The 20,447-nt window shown below is 45.2% G+C and overlaps 1 protein-coding gene and 1 long non-coding RNA gene across 32 annotated transcripts in view; both read right to left on the bottom strand.

Moving 5' to 3' along the window:
• LOC108022350 (protein muscleblind) overlaps nt 1–20,447 on the bottom strand; it is a 168,357-nt gene that overhangs the window by 40,001 nt on the left and 107,909 nt on the right. The window lies entirely within an intron of this gene.
• Nucleotides 6,758–20,341, bottom strand: LOC127011027 (uncharacterized). Its single transcript, XR_007764032.1, has 2 exons — nt 19,957–20,341; nt 6,758–7,355 (listed from the first exon to the last, which is right to left on the bottom strand). It is a non-coding gene; the product is annotated as an uncharacterized LOC127011027 (long non-coding RNA).

Below are 20,447 nucleotides of genomic sequence, written 5' to 3'. Positions count from 1 at the left end.
TTTTATGACTGTTGAATGACCTCATAAGCATGCGTGTTTATGCCCTCGGCACCGGCCACACTTGATTCCGCGCTTTGAACCCACTTCAAAAATATAAAATGTAATTACCAGAACTGTGTAATAGGGATGCAAAACTATCGATAGAACTGTATGAGTAATTATATATGTTCCATATTTCTAAACCACAAAAGCTGACTACTTTAAATACATTGCAAAAAAACAGATCACAAGTCTTAGGGAAACCTTTTAAAGCTTTATCGATACTATCGATATTACTATCGTTACCTTGTAGATCAAGAATTATGGTAGCTCTGAGACTTATAGTTATGAGGACTATAAGTAGTTCATTGGAATTAATTATGCAAAGATCACAAAACTTTGTTGAACTATATTTTCATCCCTTCGATCTTATCGATAGTGCTATCGATCCTTTTGTACCAGTGCAGTCAAGTTTATGACCTACAATTTGTTATGCTTTCAAATAATAAAAACGCAACCTCTAATGACCTAGTTCCTGTGGAAAAAATAGTTGTTACCTTAATCCAAGAGCAATTTCGAGTAAAATTCCAACTGAGTACAGCTATTTTGCGTTGCAAATTTCTAGTGACAACGTACAAATATTTTACTTTCGGTTAGCAAACTTCCATCAATGTCGGATGGAAAATGCCAAAGTTGGCATTGTCGTTTTGGCTATTTATAGGCAGCTGTCATATTGCAAATTGATGCCCTGCACTGGAACCATTAGCCTCGCCTTCCCCACCCCACCCCTTTCTACTGCCTTGCAGCCATTTCTTTTATAATTCTTTCGTTAAAAGAAAATTGCAAGAAACTCAGACTTTTTTGCGGAGATGCTGCTGCCTTGTCAAGCCATAAAATGTTATCACAAAAAGTATTTTCCAAGTCAGCGCACACACAAGAGGTGGGTGGTGGTGGGCGGAAGCTCCTGGCCGGGCTGTCGGGCGAGCGAGCGAGACAGATGAACTTCAAAGCAAAAGTTGCTGGCAGCCCACACCACACTCACGCACACACATGTGCAGCCAGTGAAAGTTACAAATAGAGTTGCCATAAAATTTCATATGCTTATCACGTGCGGCGCCCTTGTAACCCCCGCCCACGAGCCACCGCCGCACCCAGCGCCCTCTTCAGTTCACTATCCCCACCGACAGATGGCGCCAAATTGCGCTTGCATCGCTGTCAGCCCTTTCGCACGTCACATGTCGCATCCACGGCTCCGCGCACTCACAGTGCTTTTGGAGGCAACTGTACCGCAATATTTTCGCTATTTTAAGCTGACAGCGCTGCGTTGCAGCGGCCCTTGCTCTATGACTATTTTATTGTCATATTTATCTACAATCAGCCGCACACACCCGTGCACTCCACTGCACTCCACATCCTGCGGACGAAAACAAAGCTTTCTCTGTATTTTTTGGGGAACCGGGCTAAGAATGCGTTTCCAACAGCCCGGCGATATGTCAGGAAATTGGCTTTTCTTTTTTGTTTTGGCTTTTCCGTTTTCGGCCCCTTTGACATTTCACGCTTCGAGTGGAGACCCATTGTTTAGAGCTGACATATTGAAGAGAGATAGAGGGCCGTTGCGATAGGAGTGGCACATGCGATTTCCATGCCAGGACCTCTGCTGCTCGGTGCTCCGGCCAAAAACGGTGAGGCCAGTCAAAACTCAATTAAAATTACGGCGCGCGATAAGGCGGTGCAAAAGTAAAACAAGTTAATGCCCACATTTGCTGGCAATGAAAGTAAGCCGGCTAGAGCTAAAAAAGTTCCACACCCGCCGGCTGCCAATGTCGGCGGCCCACGCTTGTGCGCCAAATAAAAAGTTAACCAGTCGTGCCCAACACATGTGACCCAGATAACCTCGTTATGAACTCATTTCGAGCGGCTTTTTGGCACGGAAAGCACCATCAAATTAGATTCAATGAGGGCGCTCACCAATAAATTGTGGCAAATTATGCGGCCAAAGATTAAATTCGATTCTTATGTAAATACCGCCGGCAACAGGAGGCTGCAGTTTAAGGTCGCTCCTCGCACCTTTATCCATAATATAGTATCCGACCAATCCAGGTGCCAGAACAGCCCGAGCCGACAGCTGGGAACTGACCCTCTAATCTGCATAATTTGCGCAGCAGTGGGGCGAGGGAAGTCGGGATGGAACGAAGGTGAGAAGGTCCCGGCGGCATTATAAATAGTCAAAGATATTTATTTGTAATGAGGACCGGGGGTTGCCAAGACTGTGGGCCAGGGACTTCGGTCGGTCCAGCAGCCAGTCTCCACGGGGTAGTTTGCTCAACGCAACTCGAACTCGGACCTCGACTTTTTGCTCGATTAGAGCGCCCGACATCTGCTCTATGGGCAAAGTTCTGCCCTAACGATGACCGAGGACCGACCACTGAGTTATGCCAACGATAGACCTTTTCCCTCGCAAAAGTTGATTAAAAACTGCAGGCGGTGAGCAGTTGATTGCCCGACGGACGGTTTATGGTCAATTATGCCAAGCTTTGAGCCCGCTTTGCGGCCGGAGAATGAGAACGTCCGACCGCAAATGATAGTTCAATCAATATCTGGTCAGAGGACGTCATTTAGCAGCGATCCAACCAATTGAGTTTATTGCGAGGAGCATTTGTTATTTAATAAGCATGATAAATGATTGGAGGTTTGGCTTAGAACAGTGGAAAAAAGCGGAGTACTTCGAGGTAGATTTCTGAAACCTCTGATAATCTCAAGAGGTTTATTTAAATTCCCGTTAGAGCCCAGGCATAAGCGAAGGCTACACTTATATTTTCCGGCAATCGATCCATTTATCGCTTAGGGCTCAAATATTTATCGATTCTGGAGAAAAACACATCATAGGTTTTCCCTAATCCTCTTATCCAGCCTGTTTATCCCGGCTCAACATATATCACAGTATTTTCCGCAATTTTCCCCCGTTGGGTCACCTACCCCAATCCAAGGTCAAACTCTCCAGCCTTCCCTCCACTCTCCACCTCTCCGCCACCCCCACGGGCCTTTGTTGTTGGCTAGCCACAGGAGCTCAGTCATGTGTAAGTCAAATGAATTTGTCATGAGGTTTCCCCACTGCTGTTATTGCTGCTGCTGCTTAGGAAACCGAAAGAGTGACAGCCCATCTAGGCGCACACACAAACGAGTGCACTGCGGGAAAATGCTGGAAACTATATAATATCTCATGGTCCGCGTCGTAGATTAAAGATACCTATAACGTACCGAAACTATCTGAACACATTTCCAGTTAGGAGTCTTTGTTGCTAGAGGCTTAAAATGTATATTTTAACTTTAATTTGAAATGCCGTTCATAATATTATGTTGCTCAGGCTGGCACTTTCTCTAACAACATTTTTCCTCTCTGCACATACCTCTGGGATACGCAGAAAGCCACTTGGCAGTTGGGCCTGGCAGGGCGGCATTTATAAATATAATGCCAATAAATACGCAGGGAATGGTGAAAATCTATCGATTGCCCACGTTGTCGATTCAAAAGAGTTTTCCAGCTTGTGTCACCGGCAGACCGCCCAAAGTTTGATTGGCAAAAGCCACTGCGGGTGCTCCAGCCCCTTGAAACCCCCTTTCGGGCTCGTTTCTGAGCCAGACGACCGGCGCCAGTGGGCGCTGGCAAAACTGACAGGTGTTCGCCTCGGGCCCTGGCCTTCGACCCACCGACTTCCGTCTGACATTTTTAAGTGCCCTAAAATACAATCCAAAGCGCTTAATTATGCACGCTCCGATGTCCGAGAATCTGCAGGAAGCAATTACGTGGGCGGACTGAAATCGGATAGTGGTGCACCGGACTCTCCAGAGGGTGGGATGACTCACTCGCCTTCCCAAAGCCGCCAATGGTGTTGATGACGTCAGCTTAGAACGCAACCCCCGGGGGAAATGGGGAAAAGGCGGGGAAACGGAAACCGAATCCGATTTTCCAAGTCCGAAGTCAAGCGCACAAATCAAAGCCAAGAATTTTTGCATTGTAGAAGGCTTCCTCTGCTTCCACTGCTTCCTCTGGGCAACTCCAAAAACAGGAAGTGCTTCTATAAGCCTCCGGAGGAAAAGGAAGAGAACGGCCACGAAGGGTTGGTGCTCTCTTTGAGTGACGGCAGTGAGTCGAAGAGCTCTTGAGTGGGAATTAAAAGAGCAATGGGGTTGAAGGAGCGTCGAGGTGGCGGACTCTGTTGATTTGATCCAATTAGCAAGTGAAACAGAAGAGAGGAAACTCCAGTCGAGGGCAGGGGGAACAAACAGGGAAGCAATTAAGGGATGGGTTATAATTGTTTATAATATTTATTTTGTAGCTTATTGGGCAAAAGAATGCCTGAAAGTATCAAAGAAGTGCAATATAAGGTCCTAGGATACAAAGTAACTATTATTTTAAAGACAGAAAACCCTAACAGACTCCTTTTACAATGTCCTCTAGCTCCCCACAACCAATTTCCAATTGTTACCCGTTCTGGACTTGAAACCTAACTAGTTTTAAGGGAAACTTCCTCCTATTAAGGAACTTGAATGACACCCGACAATTGTGTGTGGGCGAAACTCCATTGGATCGGGCCCGCAATCTCATTAGAAGTCGCTACTCCTTGGCGCTTTTTCCGGTTCTATTACCCGTGGAAACCGCCGACACACGCACACATTCAAGTTTAATTAACAAGAACGAAAAAGTTTTGTGCAACAAATCCCAAGTTTATCTGCCTCACGATTGACAACATTTTCGGGAACGAAGCCGAGGGGCGGGGGAAAACTTTTACATTATTAAACTGGAACTGTTTGGAAATGTTGACAGCAATTTGACAGGGCCAAAAGCCGGGCCAATCGACAAACAGGGCATTTACGCGGGGGAGCCCCGCAATGAAACAATAATAACAATAATAGTAAAAAGACACAGGCGAAGGAGAGCACACCACGATTGCCAGGACGACCAGGACGACGACTCCTGCTCGAGGGTTGTCCTGGAGCAGAATAAATAAATAAAATAAAAGGGTCGGGGCGGGGAGGGGAACTGGGGAATGTAAAACAAATTTGTTTATTGTTGACACTCGAATCGGGAAACGGGATAAGGATAAAGGACGATGACACCTTAACCTTTCACCGCCACGAGCCCAGTCCCCTGCCATTGTACTTTTGGGTTGGCCGGGAAAAGGGTTCCCGGGCCCTGCGAGATATCCTGTTTTGGGACACGGATAGCACACCTTCCAGCGGTGTCCGCTGCCCGTGATTTATGGGCGTGTGCCGCCTGCAGCTCATCATATCCTCTTAGCATGCTAATTGCGCGGCATTCTTCACTCACGGGACACGTCTTCATAAGGAGTGGGTCTTAACATGGCACCCCAGAACAAGAAACCTCCGAGATGCCGAAACCCGAAGCCCAGTTACGTGAGGAACGTGCCGCGCAATTCAGGTTTGCCCTTCTCTCCGCCTTATTGAATTGCCGCTTCCCATTTGGGACACTTTCGCCGAGTGCCCCCAGTCCCTCCGTCCTCGGCATTCATGCGGGTAATTTATGTAAATTTATTGTTCCTTTATCTGTTCTTTTTCAGGCATCTCTTTTTGCAGGCTTTTTGGTGCTTCAACGGCGCGTGTTTGCTGTCAAAATATTGGACAAGCTGCGGGGAGCAGCGAGCTCAATCAATTAATAATGAGAATGCAGATGTTTGGTTCGGCTCCAGCGGATCGCAATGAATAAGAAATCGTTTTAACGCTGTTGAATGCTCCCCGGGCTTAAGTAAAGACGTGAGTTTATGTCTGAGGTTTCAGTAACATATCGCCGGGCATTATAAAAGCGGACCGATGCTTTCACGCTTACACCTTTAACACTCTTTGATATTTCGTTTGCACAGCTCCCCCGGCACATTTAACCCTCTGCAGTTGCAATTCCCCCAGCATTTATTGATCCCCCTCCCCGAGAACTTAACCCTCTGACGTCTGCTTGGCCCAAAAACGAATTTGTATTTATTAATAATGCCTGGGTCCCGTCCCGGCGATTTCAACATTCGGTTTTATTGTTTCATGCGAAGACATTCGCAGAAGCATCAGCACAACCCTCGCAGAACTAACCGAACAAACTCGATTACGTAATAAAAATTTATGAACGCCCCCGACCAAAGGACATTAAAATTGCTGTCCGCTTCCCTTCTCGCCTAACCCCCATGCCGACTGCTATTGATTTTGCGTCCTGTCCGGGCTAAGCCCGAGTATTGATGGACGGGAATTGGCATGAATCGAGAGTAGATCAGGCCAAATCCCATATCATTAATACTTGTAAGAGGAAGGACCAGCACTGACCCTCATTTCGGGGGCGAGTGTGTTTTCGTGTAATTCATCTCAATAAAATGCGAGAAATCCACAGAGCCGGGAAAGAACTATAAAATGTCCCCAGGAAGTGCATAAACAACTAGGCGAAATGGAATGGAAAAGTGGACGGTTCGTGGCGAACGCGTGTCCCATTTCGGAATTTATTAAGGATTCGTCGGATTCGTCCTGGGGTGGTGGAGGTCCTGGGACTTTCGGACAGACAGCGGGGACAGAGAGCAAACGGTCACTCAACGCCAGCTGCTAATTGTGATCTGTATGTTGTGTGTTTGCGGAACGTGTGAACGACTTTCGTTTGACCTTCGGTCCCCGAACTTGTTATCAACGCCAAAAATCAAACAAGCCCACTGCGGAAATTCCCGAAAAATCCAAACAAGTTCCCCGGCTTCCTGGGAAAATAATAGTGACGAGAAGACAACCCTTGAAATACATCGAGGCCGAACTGGACAATATATTTATAAGCACATTATAAAGCATTGTTGTCGAGTCCCTGAAAGCCAGGTCCCTTGTCACATGCCCAGCTCAGCATCTCAGCATCAGCATATTAATGATTTCTAGTCCTGCATCCCTCTTTTCTCAAGCAGTTTAGTTTTCCCTCAAAAATATAAGGTTTGGAGTGGGAAAGCGGTGGGAAGGAGTTCGGTTCGCAACCCTTTCGGCACATAAATTAATTTTCTTGTTCGTTGAATCTCGGCTTTTCTTGCGGAAAGGTCCGTTAATGATGATCAGCATAAATAGTTGGTCAGAGGCTCCGCTCGACTTGGGGAATTTTTATTATGTATGCAAATGATTATGCGAAATTCCGGTTAACCGACAAACAAAACATTTTACGACCATGTGTGCTGCTGACACAAAGGCCCCTGAATGCTTGCCCATAATTGAAAATTACGAAATGTTTGCTCGACTTGGCCCCACTCACACTTTTCGGGCTTCGAGTGTCTCAGATAAATTTATTAAATTACTCACAAAGGCCGAGAGTTTTCGGATTTTCGGGGGACAGAGTTCGCTGTGTAATGTGTATTTACCTGGAAATAGAAGAAGGAAAATGTCTCGGTTAGCTTGGAGTTTGGGGTAAAATACCAAGTAATGTTGGCCTGCGGAGTCCAGAATTTAATTGCAATTGGTCGTGGGTTTGGTGGAGTTATTCAGAGTTCAATATTAAATGCGGCTAGGCATAATTCCCCATTTACACACATGGAAATTGCTTTGGTTTCCAGTTTGTTTAGCCCAGCATTTCCCTGTCGTCTCACAGCCAATTGCACTTAGTCGCACCAGCACTTTAAATTAAGTCAAATGCCAAACAATGGCGAGCGCCTAAAGGTCTGCAAACAAAGAGTGAATACGCACACACTCGAGTCTTCACGGTCCATTAAATTTAGCTGTGGCCAGTAGAACGGCGAGTGGAATGGAACCCGAGTCTCGGGCAGAGGACATCCGCCAGATACAAGATACATTTCGACTCACGCTGCTGCTTCAAGGTCATTAAACAAAATGCGGGGGAGGGTGTGGGTATGGGTGGTGGCATTGCCACGGATTGGGCAATTTTCAGCACTTTTCGCTGGCTAAATCCAAGCAAACCGCAAAAAGTCACGTAGCCCGAGATTCTTTCTGGGGTTCGAGGATGCGACGAGCTGCCTAACAAGACAACACAGAAACGCTCAAGTGCGAAAAAATGAAAATGAAGCGATGTAGTCCGGTGTCCGAGGGGAAAAACGGCAGAGGGAAGGAGATGCTGGGGTCTGAGATGCACAGGGGAAAAACAATATTGGAGGGATATTGTTAATTTATCCCTCGTTGAGGGATTGTTTCCGCCCTCTAGATACCTTAGACTGTTTCTTCTCCATGTAGTCCGTTCCACCAGATGGAAGACCTATTTTGTTATCTTATTGATAAGTTGTTCAATATGATAAAGGATTAGCATTTGTTAAGCTTACATTTACATTTTTACAAGAGCATTTTAGATAGAGTTTACATTTAAATTCAATTTTATGAAAGAAGTTAACCGCTGTTTGGAGGATATGTGATCATACAGAGCTTAAAGATGATATATTTATGATATAATAATGTAATGATATTTCTGCTGGTTAAGTTAGGATAAACTTCCTAAGTTAATAAGTTTGATTCTGAACTTATCGTACGTATGTACTTTGTATTTTTAAAAGAAAACGTGAGACACATCCCCTAATTAGAGACTTTTTTCTCCGTGCAGCAAAGCGACTTAAGTGAAACCCTTAAAATGCGACGGCGGCGCTTTAAGTGCCGCACATGTATGCCACTGGGGTCGAGGAGGGGCTGTAGGTTTCTCTGCTTCTCAGATTCTCGGGGGTAACTAACGGTGTCCCATGTGGTAGGGGTACCCTGTCCTGCAGAATGCCCAAGAACGGGGGTGCGAGCGAGAGGGGCAGAGCAATGAAATCTTAATGCCTTAATGGGCCACACAATCTAATTTACTTTTGTTTGCCCTCTCGCTCTGCGAGGATAGCCCCCTCTCTTTCGCCCTGTGTATAGCCGTCGCTCTCCTTCCTCTGCTTGGGCTTCCCTCTCTTTTTGTATTTTACTATGAATGATTTTTTTCGCTTTTGGGGTTTTCTGCCATTGCTAATGCCGTTAGCTTTGCTTTAGCTTTGTTATTCCTCCTCCTCCTCCTTCTTACTGTTGTTGTTCTAGTTGTGCTTCGTAATCCTATTAACAATGGCGATGTTGTCGTCATCACTGCGTAAATACATATACCCCAAAAGCATACGCAGACAACACACTTACACATCCATAGGTATAACCGTACACCGTTATGCGACGCCATTTTTCATATGTTTCCTGTTCCGGTTCTTCGACGGTTCCTAATTCAATATTGATTTTCAGGGGCTGGTTTTCTAGGGTCTTGGGCCCACAATGGGCTAATTAGATTTAAAGTCCATTGAACCGCCGGGGAATGGCTTCGGCTTAGAATTCTCGGGAATGGTTTGTTTTCGAATCGATGATTCCATTATTCGGATGGGTGGCGGGGGAACCCCCGAAGCCATATTCGAAAAATAATCCTAGGATGGCGAATGCTTTAGGTGCATTTTTAAAGCACTCACTGCTTTTGATTAAAAGTTAAAACGAATTAAGTATTTTTATGTCATGATATCATTTTGATTGTATTAAATGATCACTGATAGTAATGCAGAAACCCATTAAATGATTTAAAGGGAACATTTCCGAAAGAACCAGCCCTATCAATCTACCCGGCAGAGGTAAGCACCACCGATATCTATAGCCCCTGTCCGATATCCCCACTCACTCACGCCTGGGAAAACCCGGGAACTCAGGGATCTCTTAGGCCAAATGCGACGCCTGCCCCTGTGCATTATACCAAAATTTCGTACAACATTCTTGCAGAGCACAAAGACGGCTTAATCCCAGCTCACTATAAATCAAACGCACACACTCGCAGGAAGACGCAGTAAGCTCCCAGGCGCATATCAAGTTGAGTTTTAAATATTGTAACATTTTTTGTTTTTTCTCGAATTTTTTGTGGCTCTGTGGACTGCTGCTGGCTGCTGCTGTGCGGAGCTAAAAATTCCCTGAAGCTTAACAAGTTTAAGTTGGTTGCAGAGCTGCTGAAAAAGAGCAAGGAATCCGAGCCAGAAGGCGGGGGGAAAGCAGAGAGTTAGACGCACTTTAGTTTCTATGCAAAATAGTTTTAAATTACACACCCGGAGAAATTCTAATTTAATTTAAATTCTCACCAGACGCCATATCAAATGGCTGCAGATGGCGAGGGGGCAGGAGAGGGATCGCTCAGACGGCACATCCTGTTTATAGGGCCCAAGGAGGCGGTGTCTCGAGTTGCTTTGGCATTTATTTATATTTCATGCAAATTAACTGCAGCAATAAATTGACAGTGCACACTTTTAGCCGAGTCCTGACAGATGCAATACAGGTGGTGCGGGGAACCCTTTTCCCACTGAGTTTTGACAGGCGCGCGACATTTTCTGCTTGCTTACCGCCGCAACTTTTGCCCGAGCAACCAGACGACGCAGCGCGGAGATAACTTTACACCGCCCGAGCGGCAGCCTTGAGTTCCTTAAGCCCACGACCCACTGGATTTGCTCCTCAGCAATGCTGCAGCTATAGCTGCAACATGTCAAAAGCTGCGACAGGCGCGAGTTAGCTGAAAACCGAGACACGGACTTTTCCCCATTTTTCGCATCATCTTATTTTCGGCCATGATATGTGTGCTGGAATTCGGGAAAAACTTTCCTGACGGGGGGTTTCAAATTAAATTAAAACTGCGGGGGCAACTTGAGCGGGTTGAGTTGAATGCAATTAGATAGGTAAGATTGATGATGTTAGTTTCTGAGATAGTCTATCCATTTTCACGGCCAACAATTAATTATAATTTAGTTTGGGATCTTATGTAGTTTCTGAAATACTTTCTTCCCAGGTATTTATATAGATTGCCATTACTAATGCCTTATACTTTTCATTGGCTCTCAATTACTGCCAAATTGACTTTCCCATCAGCGGACCCATTTAATTGGCCGCCGGTGTGCATTCCTCCTTTCCTCACATCACTCAGACATGCGCCGTCTATATGTTGCACATGTGTAAGCTGCTTGCGTATTTTCGCCATACAGCATAATGATGCGACTTTTGCACTCAAGTTGCCGCACTTTGCATGCCGAAGACATCGCAAATTTGTCGCGACTGTGAATCGCATCCTCGAGATACTTTGCCTTGCTTCACCCCACTCCCTCTCCTCCTTCCACCGTTGCCGTCCCCCTCGCCGCTGGTGATGCTGCATTCCTTCTGCCTTGACACGCTTGACAAATTCGCATGCAATTATTTATAGAGAAGTGCCAGCGGAGACGAAGACAACTTGAGTTGACTCGACTTGACTCGCCTGTCCCCATGAATGAATGAATGAGTGCGAATGGGTGTACGGTGTGAATGAGGGGCCTCGGGGCGGGGGCGGGGGCGGCGGTGACGTCAGTCGCTCCACTTTTTGGGCAATTTAATTATGCGATTTCGAGCAGAAGAAGTGGAAAAGAAAAATGCGGTGGCCGCTCATAATTTCTGTTTCGATTTATGTGCCAAGTGCCAGGCGCTGTCAGTGCAAATAGCAAAAATGCCAAAACTGCAGGGCCATCGTCGGCTCTCCCCGTCTCTCTCTGACCCCCTATTGCCGTCTCGCTCACTTTTACCCATAATAAATATTTATGCTAAATTTATTTGCGTTTGCTTTTAGCTTTTGACATTTTTGGCAAACGTTTCAGGCGCTTGTTCGCAATTAGTGTCAGCCGAGCGGCGAAAAGAGACAGCGGCAGTTGAGCGAGCGCGGTGCCTGGACTCACTAACCGCCGGTTAATTAAAAAACTTTCAAGCATTTGTTTAATTTTCATAATTTACAATGCGGCTACTGCGTAAAGGGAGACAGGCAGGAGAGATTAAAAAATGGAAAAGAGGTCCTGTATCCAGTTGGGCGAGAAGTTCCCTGTTTAATCTCTCCATCTTCCCGGCTCTTGGCTAATTAAACGACGCAACAAGTTAATTAGCAGGGACAAAGGCATGACTTTGGTCAGTGCATAAAAAGCGAGTCAAAGCCCAGAGCTCATCATTTCAATAATACAAGTTTTTTCTCTTTTTAATAATAGCACTCCAGTAGCCCGAGTTATAAAAGTTATTAAAACGGCTTTTGTGCGGAAAGAATGGGGAGTGTGGAAAATGAAGTTGCACGCTGGCCAGGGGAAAGCTAGCAATATGCCAATGATTAGTTGGGGCGAGACCTAAACTGGTTCTTCATGGATTGTTCTTTTTTGCAGTACCTTTTTGCCAGACAGACGGCAATCGCTCGGCTGTACCCATTCTCTGGCCCTGTTTAGCGCGGCTAAGCCATCTTCATTAGCCGAAGAGACACAATCAACAAAATGCACAAAGTCTCTTTTTTCGCTTAGACCAACTAACCATGCAAACTCATATGGCGGGGGAACCACCAAGCCAACCCGCACCCCACCCAACCCCTGGCATTTCCACTTCCCTTATCCTGCGACGGCATTCGCTGACAATTTTCACTCAAAAAGGACCGAAAAAGACTGGGATGGCACAAAGGAAAAGTATAGGAAGTCTAAACCCTTTTGGACGGTTTCGTAATTAACTAAAATGCCAAGTGTAGGTCAACCCAGTGTTGCCAACTACAGAGTCGGATCTAACCGGGGGTTGGGGGTTGCATAAATAGCTAACTGCCAGACGGACAGCCGGGGATTTCGTTTTAAGCGCTCTTTAGTTTGTCTTTGTTTCAGCGCTTTTCGGGGAGATTTTGTTTTAATTTAATTTCGCCTATAACGAATACAACTAGCAGTCGCACGACTGCAACCCTGCTGGTCAGTGTAATGCATTTACTTGCACTCTACAACATCGCATTGCACTAAACGGGAGTGCGGAAAATGGAAAAAAATGCGGAGTGGAGGGAAACTTTCGACGTGTGTCCACCGTCGCTGAACCCCGGGCTTATTACGTTTTTCAATTAGCAAAATTAAACTCGAAGGGAGTCTTCCGCAGACTGAGAACTGGGCACTGGCCAAAAGCTTTCACCGGGATAGGACTGCCGAATTGTGGGCGGCAGTGGGCCGTAAAAAAGGATCTATATGTGGCTGTTTGTGAATGCGGCGGCAAGACTGAGGCGAGTCAATAGCAGAATCAACAAAACAAATTGCGAAGAGGGCGGACGGGCCGGTGGCATATGCAGCAGTGGGGCAACACATGTTGTGGAAGGCCTACATTCGAGGAACCAATCGATACCCGTATTCGTAGGGATATTTAGAGGGCTTTTTGTAGTCACAAATGAAGTCTTGAATCTTTCCACTTACATTTGAAGCTATGAAGAAATGCTTTAAGAATATAGCTTAATGAAGAGTAAGTTATGCCATAAGATACATTATCATCAACAACAGCATCGTTAAGAAGTAGTATTGCACTTTTAAACAAATCCAGCCAGTATCTTGTTGTTTAAGTCAATATCTTGTAGCCATAAAGTATATAATATAGTATAGTATTAATAAACTTTAAAGAACATTAATGGTGGTAAGCCATTTTATACTGCCCTCACAGCCTTTAAACTTCCATTCCTGTTTTCCCCATACAACCCCTGTTCCATTCATAATTTCACGTTACGTTAACCCTTTGATTTTCATTTTTTCAGCCACCATTTACCAAATGAAATTCATCCAACTACTCCAGCCCCCACGAACTTGATCCAGAATTATGAGAACGCCCCGAGGGCAGTGACTACGATATTTGCCCTTGCTTTTTTATTAATTTGCTCAACACCGCCGAAGGAGTTACCCGCCAAACTTGGCCCAAACGCCCAGGAGCAGCGACAAATGCTTTTTCTGTCTGGACTGCTAGACAAGAACCCAAACAAAACGGGGCGAACGGGAGGGGAAACCACCAAAACCTCGACGAAACCGAAAACCAAACTCGGCTTTCGCATCCCAACTCAACTCGAATCCTAAACGACTGCAAAATATAATTTTTTCGGTGCTTTTTCCACACTTTTCCCCTCTTTTCTCCCATTTATTGTACACATTTTCACCCTTTTTTGGAGTACTGGTGGGCGGGCAAACTCTCAGTTTTCAAGTTTTGTGGCAGTTTTGCGTGTTTGCTTATAATTTTGTTTGAGTTGCAGTGCCACGCCTGCCGCCCCTCGGTTTTTCCAAAAAAGGGAAAGACCGAAATAAGTTGGAGGGCACAAAGCAAATTCGTAATTACTTTTCCATGCTGCAATTAAAAATGGCGTAAATAGCTCGAGGCGCCAAAGAGATCAGGAGAGGGACAGAGCGATTGTGTGGAAAAAGGAAAGCTACAGCTGCAGTTTTTGCTTCCTGTTGCGGCCAAGAGCCTTAATTCAGTTGCGGTGCATTGGGTATTTTTGGTTCTGATTTATAAACGAGTTATGCGACTCCTTCGCAACCGAAACTATCGATTTTTGTATTAATCTATGGCAACCACGAGCTATAAAACTCACTTTTAATGATGGGGCGAGCGAGGAAAAAGGAACTCGTTGTTGCCGTCGTCATTAGTGCAAATTACAAGCAATTAAACATGGCCAACACAAGCGCTATCACATGGCCAATGGGGGTAAATCCAAAGGAAAAACAAGCGAACAGCGAAGTGGTCGGGGATGCATTAAATTAATTGAAAGCATTACACGTAAACAATTTATAAAGCCCGTAATTTGCCATTCACATTCCGAGTTTCCCTTTTTTTCAATCAATTTGCAATTACTTAAAGTTCAACGCAAACGCTCTAAACACGAAATTCTCATAAAAATTTACAAGAGGCGGGAGTGGGACGGCAGAAACGTGCATGTTGCAATAAATAATTTAGCAGGGGGTGGCTGGGTGGAGAGCAGGATACAGGATGCGAGGGATAGGACGGGATGGGTTACACATGAGGAGGTCAGTGGCCATACCCTATGCTTTATGCACATGTCTTCGAATCCCCGAGGAAATCAGCATAATACGAAATAGAGCGAAAGAAACGAGCCAACAAAGAAGAAGGCTAAATCACCCTGATAGTTCGAGGTTGTCAGGACTTGCCATAACTTCCAGTTTAATCTATAGGTTTCCTTAAATTAACTACAACTAAATTGGTAAATTCCCTAAAGATTTGCTTAGAAAATATTGGAATTGGCCACATTATAATTACCCACAATCGAGGCTTTACCAATAAAGGAAAATAGGATTTATAAACACTCTGCTAATTGCACTAAAGATATATGTTTAATGATAAAATAATAATAATGATAAAATACTGGTTTAATTCCACTTATCTACTGAACACCCCAGAGATACATCTCAACACTTTTAGGCATACTTTAAAGCGTTAATTGAGGCTTGAATTGAAGAGATATCTCTGGGCATTCTTCAGCAACGCCTGACCAAAGTTTCGGTTAATTCTTCTAGCACTAATTCCGGGAAAAAAAGGGAACACAAAGAACGAATTAACCGAGGGGGAAAATACAAGAATTTCACTTTGTTGCGGCGCCTTTTGAGCTTCGGCGCGGCCTACAACAAGGATAAACATCTGGAAAGGCGCTTTGCCTTGCTTTTTGCCAGCACGTAAATGCCAGGGAAACAGGCCCAGAAGCCACCCCACCGAAAACCACCCACCCTTTTATGACTATGTGTATCTGTGTTCTTTGCCTTTTACCATTTTGCGCATTTTAGTTGGTTGCCTTTGTTTTGCTCGGCATTCAGCTTGTGCTTTTTGTTTTGGCCACTTTTTGCCATGGCAACACGCGTTAAGTAACACACACAAAACCGTTAAGTGGATTTGTGTGTGTGTGCCGGCCAGGGGGAGGTATCTAAGCCACCAGCCACCCCTGTCGGTCCTCAAAGAATGCAGGGTAATTATATAATTTTATTTATAGCAGATAAGTGCGGTGAAAATGCAATTAACAGGAGCGGCGCGAATAAATCAGCGACAGGGGAGAGCCTTGGCAGGTTACGAAATCAGGGTGAAAGAATGCTAGCTAAAAGTAAATAATATTACTTTTGAAACAGTGTGGAAACTGATATTTTAGCAGACGAAACCTTCAAGATATGTTATCTAGGTAATATTCTTAAATGTATCTTAAACCATACAACTTAAAACCTGAGCACAGAGGATGACTGACTTTTTATGTACCGTGAAATACTTTAAAAATAACTGTTGCAAATTTGAGAACAAAGTATTTTCAAACTTTAAGCCCTGGCCATATGTTAAATAAACCCTCTCGGTCGCTCCTTCATTCAGTTGTTTGCTGTTTCCTCCTTTTCGGCAGCATTCTTTGCAAATAAATGTATAAATTTATTAAACTATAATTCAGTTTGGCAGAGCGGACCAAGAGCACTTTGACTCACACCTCCGACTCGCTGGCTCGTGAAAGGCAACAAAGAAATGGCCAAGAGGACCACAACAAAGGCAGGAGCAGCAACATAGGACCAACAAGCAAATGGGGGCGAAATAAAAAAGGAGCAGAAGAGGACAATGCAGACATTGGGCGACAGAAGGACAACGACGCCACACGTATATAAACAAGTTTGCATTACGCCGCGGCGAAGTACGAGTAATAATAAAAACAGAGCAAACGGAAGGCAGGGTTTGGGGGGTCTGGGGTCTAGGGCGCACCCCAGGGGGTGGGCGGCCTTTCAGGGGGAGGGCCAGGCAAATACTCCGCTAGTTCGCGTGCCAGGCGAAGCAACTACACTGGGTAAAAAGTTTTGTTTGCATGTCTGCGGTACATTTCCGCGACAGGCACCGGCAGGTAGCCCCTTCGCCCCTTCGCCCCTCGCGTGCCACATAGCCCCCGATTATATAGTGTGGCATGTGCCCTGACAGCCAAACAACTATGGCGAAACAGCCATAAAAAGTGGAAACACAGAAAAAGGCTGCAGCACGGCGCTAAAAATGCAGCAAATTATAGGTTAGCTTGCTGAAATAAAATTGTATAAATGGATACGTTCACATAAATAACCCGTGGGTGACGAGCAGCTGAGGCGCTCGAAAGGGAGACCAGGAGGGGTGCCTTCTATCTGTACAGATTTTTTTAGAGTTCAGGGGAACACTACTTGCTTTATAAGGTTAAAACCCTTAGCCATAACACCAGCCATACATAACCCTTTAATTTTATGTTTGATTTTCCAACTAGTCGTCCATTTGTTATTCCACACAATAAAACAAGTTTAAATAAACAACGACCCGAGGCCCTTTGTTGCGAGTCAAAATGGCTTTCCGTCGCTCTCTCACCTATCGATTACTAGTAATCGCTAAGCCAATCAATTTGCCCATTGAGAATCATTCACTAATCTAATCAAGCAGTAGACCCCAAAACAGCAACAAAAGGCAACTTTGTTTGCGTCGACTTCCACACATTTGACCCGCCCGCTTTCACCCGACTTTCACCCGAGACCCCCACCGCGTACTTTCACCAATTCTAGGAAGCATTTGACCCGGGAGCAAGGACCACACAGAACAAAGCGAAAATTTCGTATGCGAACGACTTTGGCCTGGACTGCAGAGAGGGGCGAACCACCGCGTACTTTCACCAATTCTAGGAAGCATTTGACCCGGGAGCAAGGACCACACAGAACAAAGCGAAAATTTCGTATGCGAACGACTTTGGCCTGGACTGCAGAGAGGGGCGAACCACCCACAGCCCACTCCACCCCTTCCATTCCACCCCACAATAAAAAAACAGCGACAACGACTGACTGACTGGCGCCATAATGTCGCCCCCTGTTTTTTCTCCCTGTGTATGTGTGTGGCAGTATCCTTTTTTCGACTCCTGGCACCCACACACTTACACCTTAGCCAACGCGCTTGTTGTTGTGTATTCGCAGTTAGTTTTGTGTACGCTAAGGCAATTGTATCTCACGGATGTGCACATATCTAATGTGTCTCCCTTTGGTAAATAATAGTGTTGAGTGCTGTTTTTCCTTACTTTACGAGCTGATAATGGGGAGAAGTGAGAAACTTAAATTGTATTTTGCCTATTTTGTAGCTCTGCCTCGGGGCATAATTTCCAGCATAAAATAAAACAAATTCTTTGTCTTCGACAAGATTTACAGCCTATATCTCGGGCAGAAATCAGAAGGCTCTCGCCTGCCAAAATAATCAGGCAGAAAACGTTTGAGATTTCAATGAAGGCGACCCAGAAACAAAAAAAAAAAAAGAAAATGATTTATTTGGCATGTCGATAAGCGGCCCAAGAAGAAACTTGAAACGCACAATCTCCACTTTTCCTCCTCATTTTTTGGGGGCGAGCGGCGTATGAAATTGTGTACAATAGATTGAACATATCCGGGCCCCGAAAAACATGTGTAGAAGTTTAATTTAATAAGTTTCCAGGACATGGGGGTTGTATGTTAAACACGAAGGGATTTCTGGCCCACAAAAAACTCAAAAAATAACACAAAGAACGGCTGAAGAAAAAAATCCTCAAGTTTTTGGGCCTGACTTTTGCTCAAGCTGATGGTTTCACATGTTTTGCTAATTTTGTTTGTTGTAAAGTTCTTTGGGGTTTGGGGGTTCTCGGGCTTCCGGGGAGGAAAGGTCACATAAATCATGCGTAAAGTTTACACAAAACTTTGGCCCGACTTGGCATATGTTGCATAATTCCCAACGCACAAAATACACATTTTTCGTTCACCCAAAAGAAATGTAAACCCTCTATAAGGCAGTGAAACTTTAAATTTTAATTGGTTTTATTGGGCAGAAGAAACCGCGGCGACCACATCATTAATAAACCTCTCTCAAACTCTAAAGTTTGCTGGCCAAATGGAGAAAAGACAAACATTTCCCGGACAGAACTTCCTGCGATTTCTTGGGTTTCGATTTATCCGCTCGCTAATTGCCAGGACCTTTCATTGTCTGGGCCCAAACAAAAGGACTCCCGAGCAATATACTTCTTTGAAAGTTTCTCTGTTATCCTTTTTGTGTTTTTATTCCTTTCAGCTGTCTTGCTAAAAGCGAAAGTGTTGATTTGTGCGTACCTCAAGGCGAAGCAGGTGCATCCTGTCAGCAGGGAAACACAGCACAGAGAAACTGAGAAATCCCTCGTCAGGACCTTCAGGACATTGCGTGAGCGGGGCGAAACCAAAGCTATGCAAAGAAGTTCCGCCAAGGATTCGTCCTTGGTTCTGGAGGCCTTTGTTCAAGAAGACTTTATTGCGTGGGAAAAGTTTCGCTGATCCCTGTTGAGCAGGTAAGAAAGATATAAATAGAAGACAATTCATAATGGAATTGAACTTGAGGCAGGAACAATGGGGTATTTATCATTTCTAGAAGGATTTCCTGCTAAGTGAAAGTGTTATTTGAGTCTTCTTTGTGTGAGAGTTACTTGATTGAAAGCCAAGTTCAGCACAGTGAATCAAGTATTTAGGGTTTTTTTTTTTAATTTAAAATCAATTTTACCACCGCAAGTGGGAGTGAATCGACAGTAGTCTTAAAATCACTTCTTGATGAAGCCAACTGTATGTGCGATTCGCCTATTCTCGCCCGTCCCTCAGCCACGTTTATATATTTGCAATGGCTTTTACCCACTCTCCGGCCCATACATATATTTATATATAAAGTACATGCGATATCCATTCCTAACCCAATCATCCAGCTCCATATTGAAACCAGCGCTCGGTGTTCGAGCAGAGCCGCACGAAAAGCACTTGTGCCCGCAGGCGGCGCAGATGTTGCGTCAATTTCATGGCATTTCACCTCCTGCGTTCCTCCCGCCATCCCCGCCCTCCCTGCAGCATCCCACTTAGGGCACTTCCCGCCCAGCAACCACCCACAGCACAGCCCGCCACCCACTTTCCGCCACCCAGAGGCGCATGAAGCGAGCGCGCGGATCCGGCAATGAAATTACAACTTGTCAACTCAATCAAGCGCGCTTTATGCAGCAATTTCCGTCACTTGTGTGAGTTCCCACACACCCAGGCCCGAAAAGGGGGTCCTGAGCCCCGCCACATCAGACGCACATAATCAGCCAATATTAAATCCGCCAAGCCCGACAAAGCTTTGAGCTAATAATCCTTTTTTGATTTCCAACCGAAAAGAATTAGCAAAGAGTTTTTCAGCCTCTTACTTGCGATGTAAGCCGCAGCTTACCTCAGCGCCTGGAAATGCTATGCAGCTCCTTTCCCCTCTTCCTTGGTGCCTGCTTTTTCTCCACGAAGGATTTCGATTTTAATTTCGAGCTGCGGCATATTTCCTGGTCGGCAGCAGCGGCAGCCCTTCGGTTTAGCAAGGACATCCGCCGGCGTTTCCGGCAACAGTTGTCACCGCCTGCTGCCAATGTCCTGGCTGGATTCGCCCCGGCTTCAGGCCCTAAGACGCCGCGAATTTGTACGAGTTTAAGCAAGACTTTAGCGGAGACTTTGGGACAGGCTTTTCGGGGATTCCGAAGACGACTCTGGTAGCCCTTCCAAAGGGGCGAAAAATTTGATTTAAATTTATATTTTCATCCCTTGTGTTTTGGCATTTAAATCAGGCCTAATTTCGATTATAATGTACTAATATGTTATAAATTGGTTCTCTTTTCTTTTCTGTTACTTGCATAAACCTTTAAACCAGGAAGAAAAGTGTTGTGGGCTTTGTCA

Source organism: Drosophila biarmipes, chromosome 2R (genome assembly GCF_025231255.1).
Source record: "Drosophila biarmipes strain raj3 chromosome 2R, RU_DBia_V1.1, whole genome shotgun sequence".
In the NCBI taxonomy this organism is placed as follows: Eukaryota; Metazoa; Arthropoda; class Insecta; order Diptera; family Drosophilidae; genus Drosophila; species Drosophila biarmipes.
Note: the sequence above shows the minus strand (reverse complement) of the source record. Positions and strands in the feature narration are given on the sequence as shown.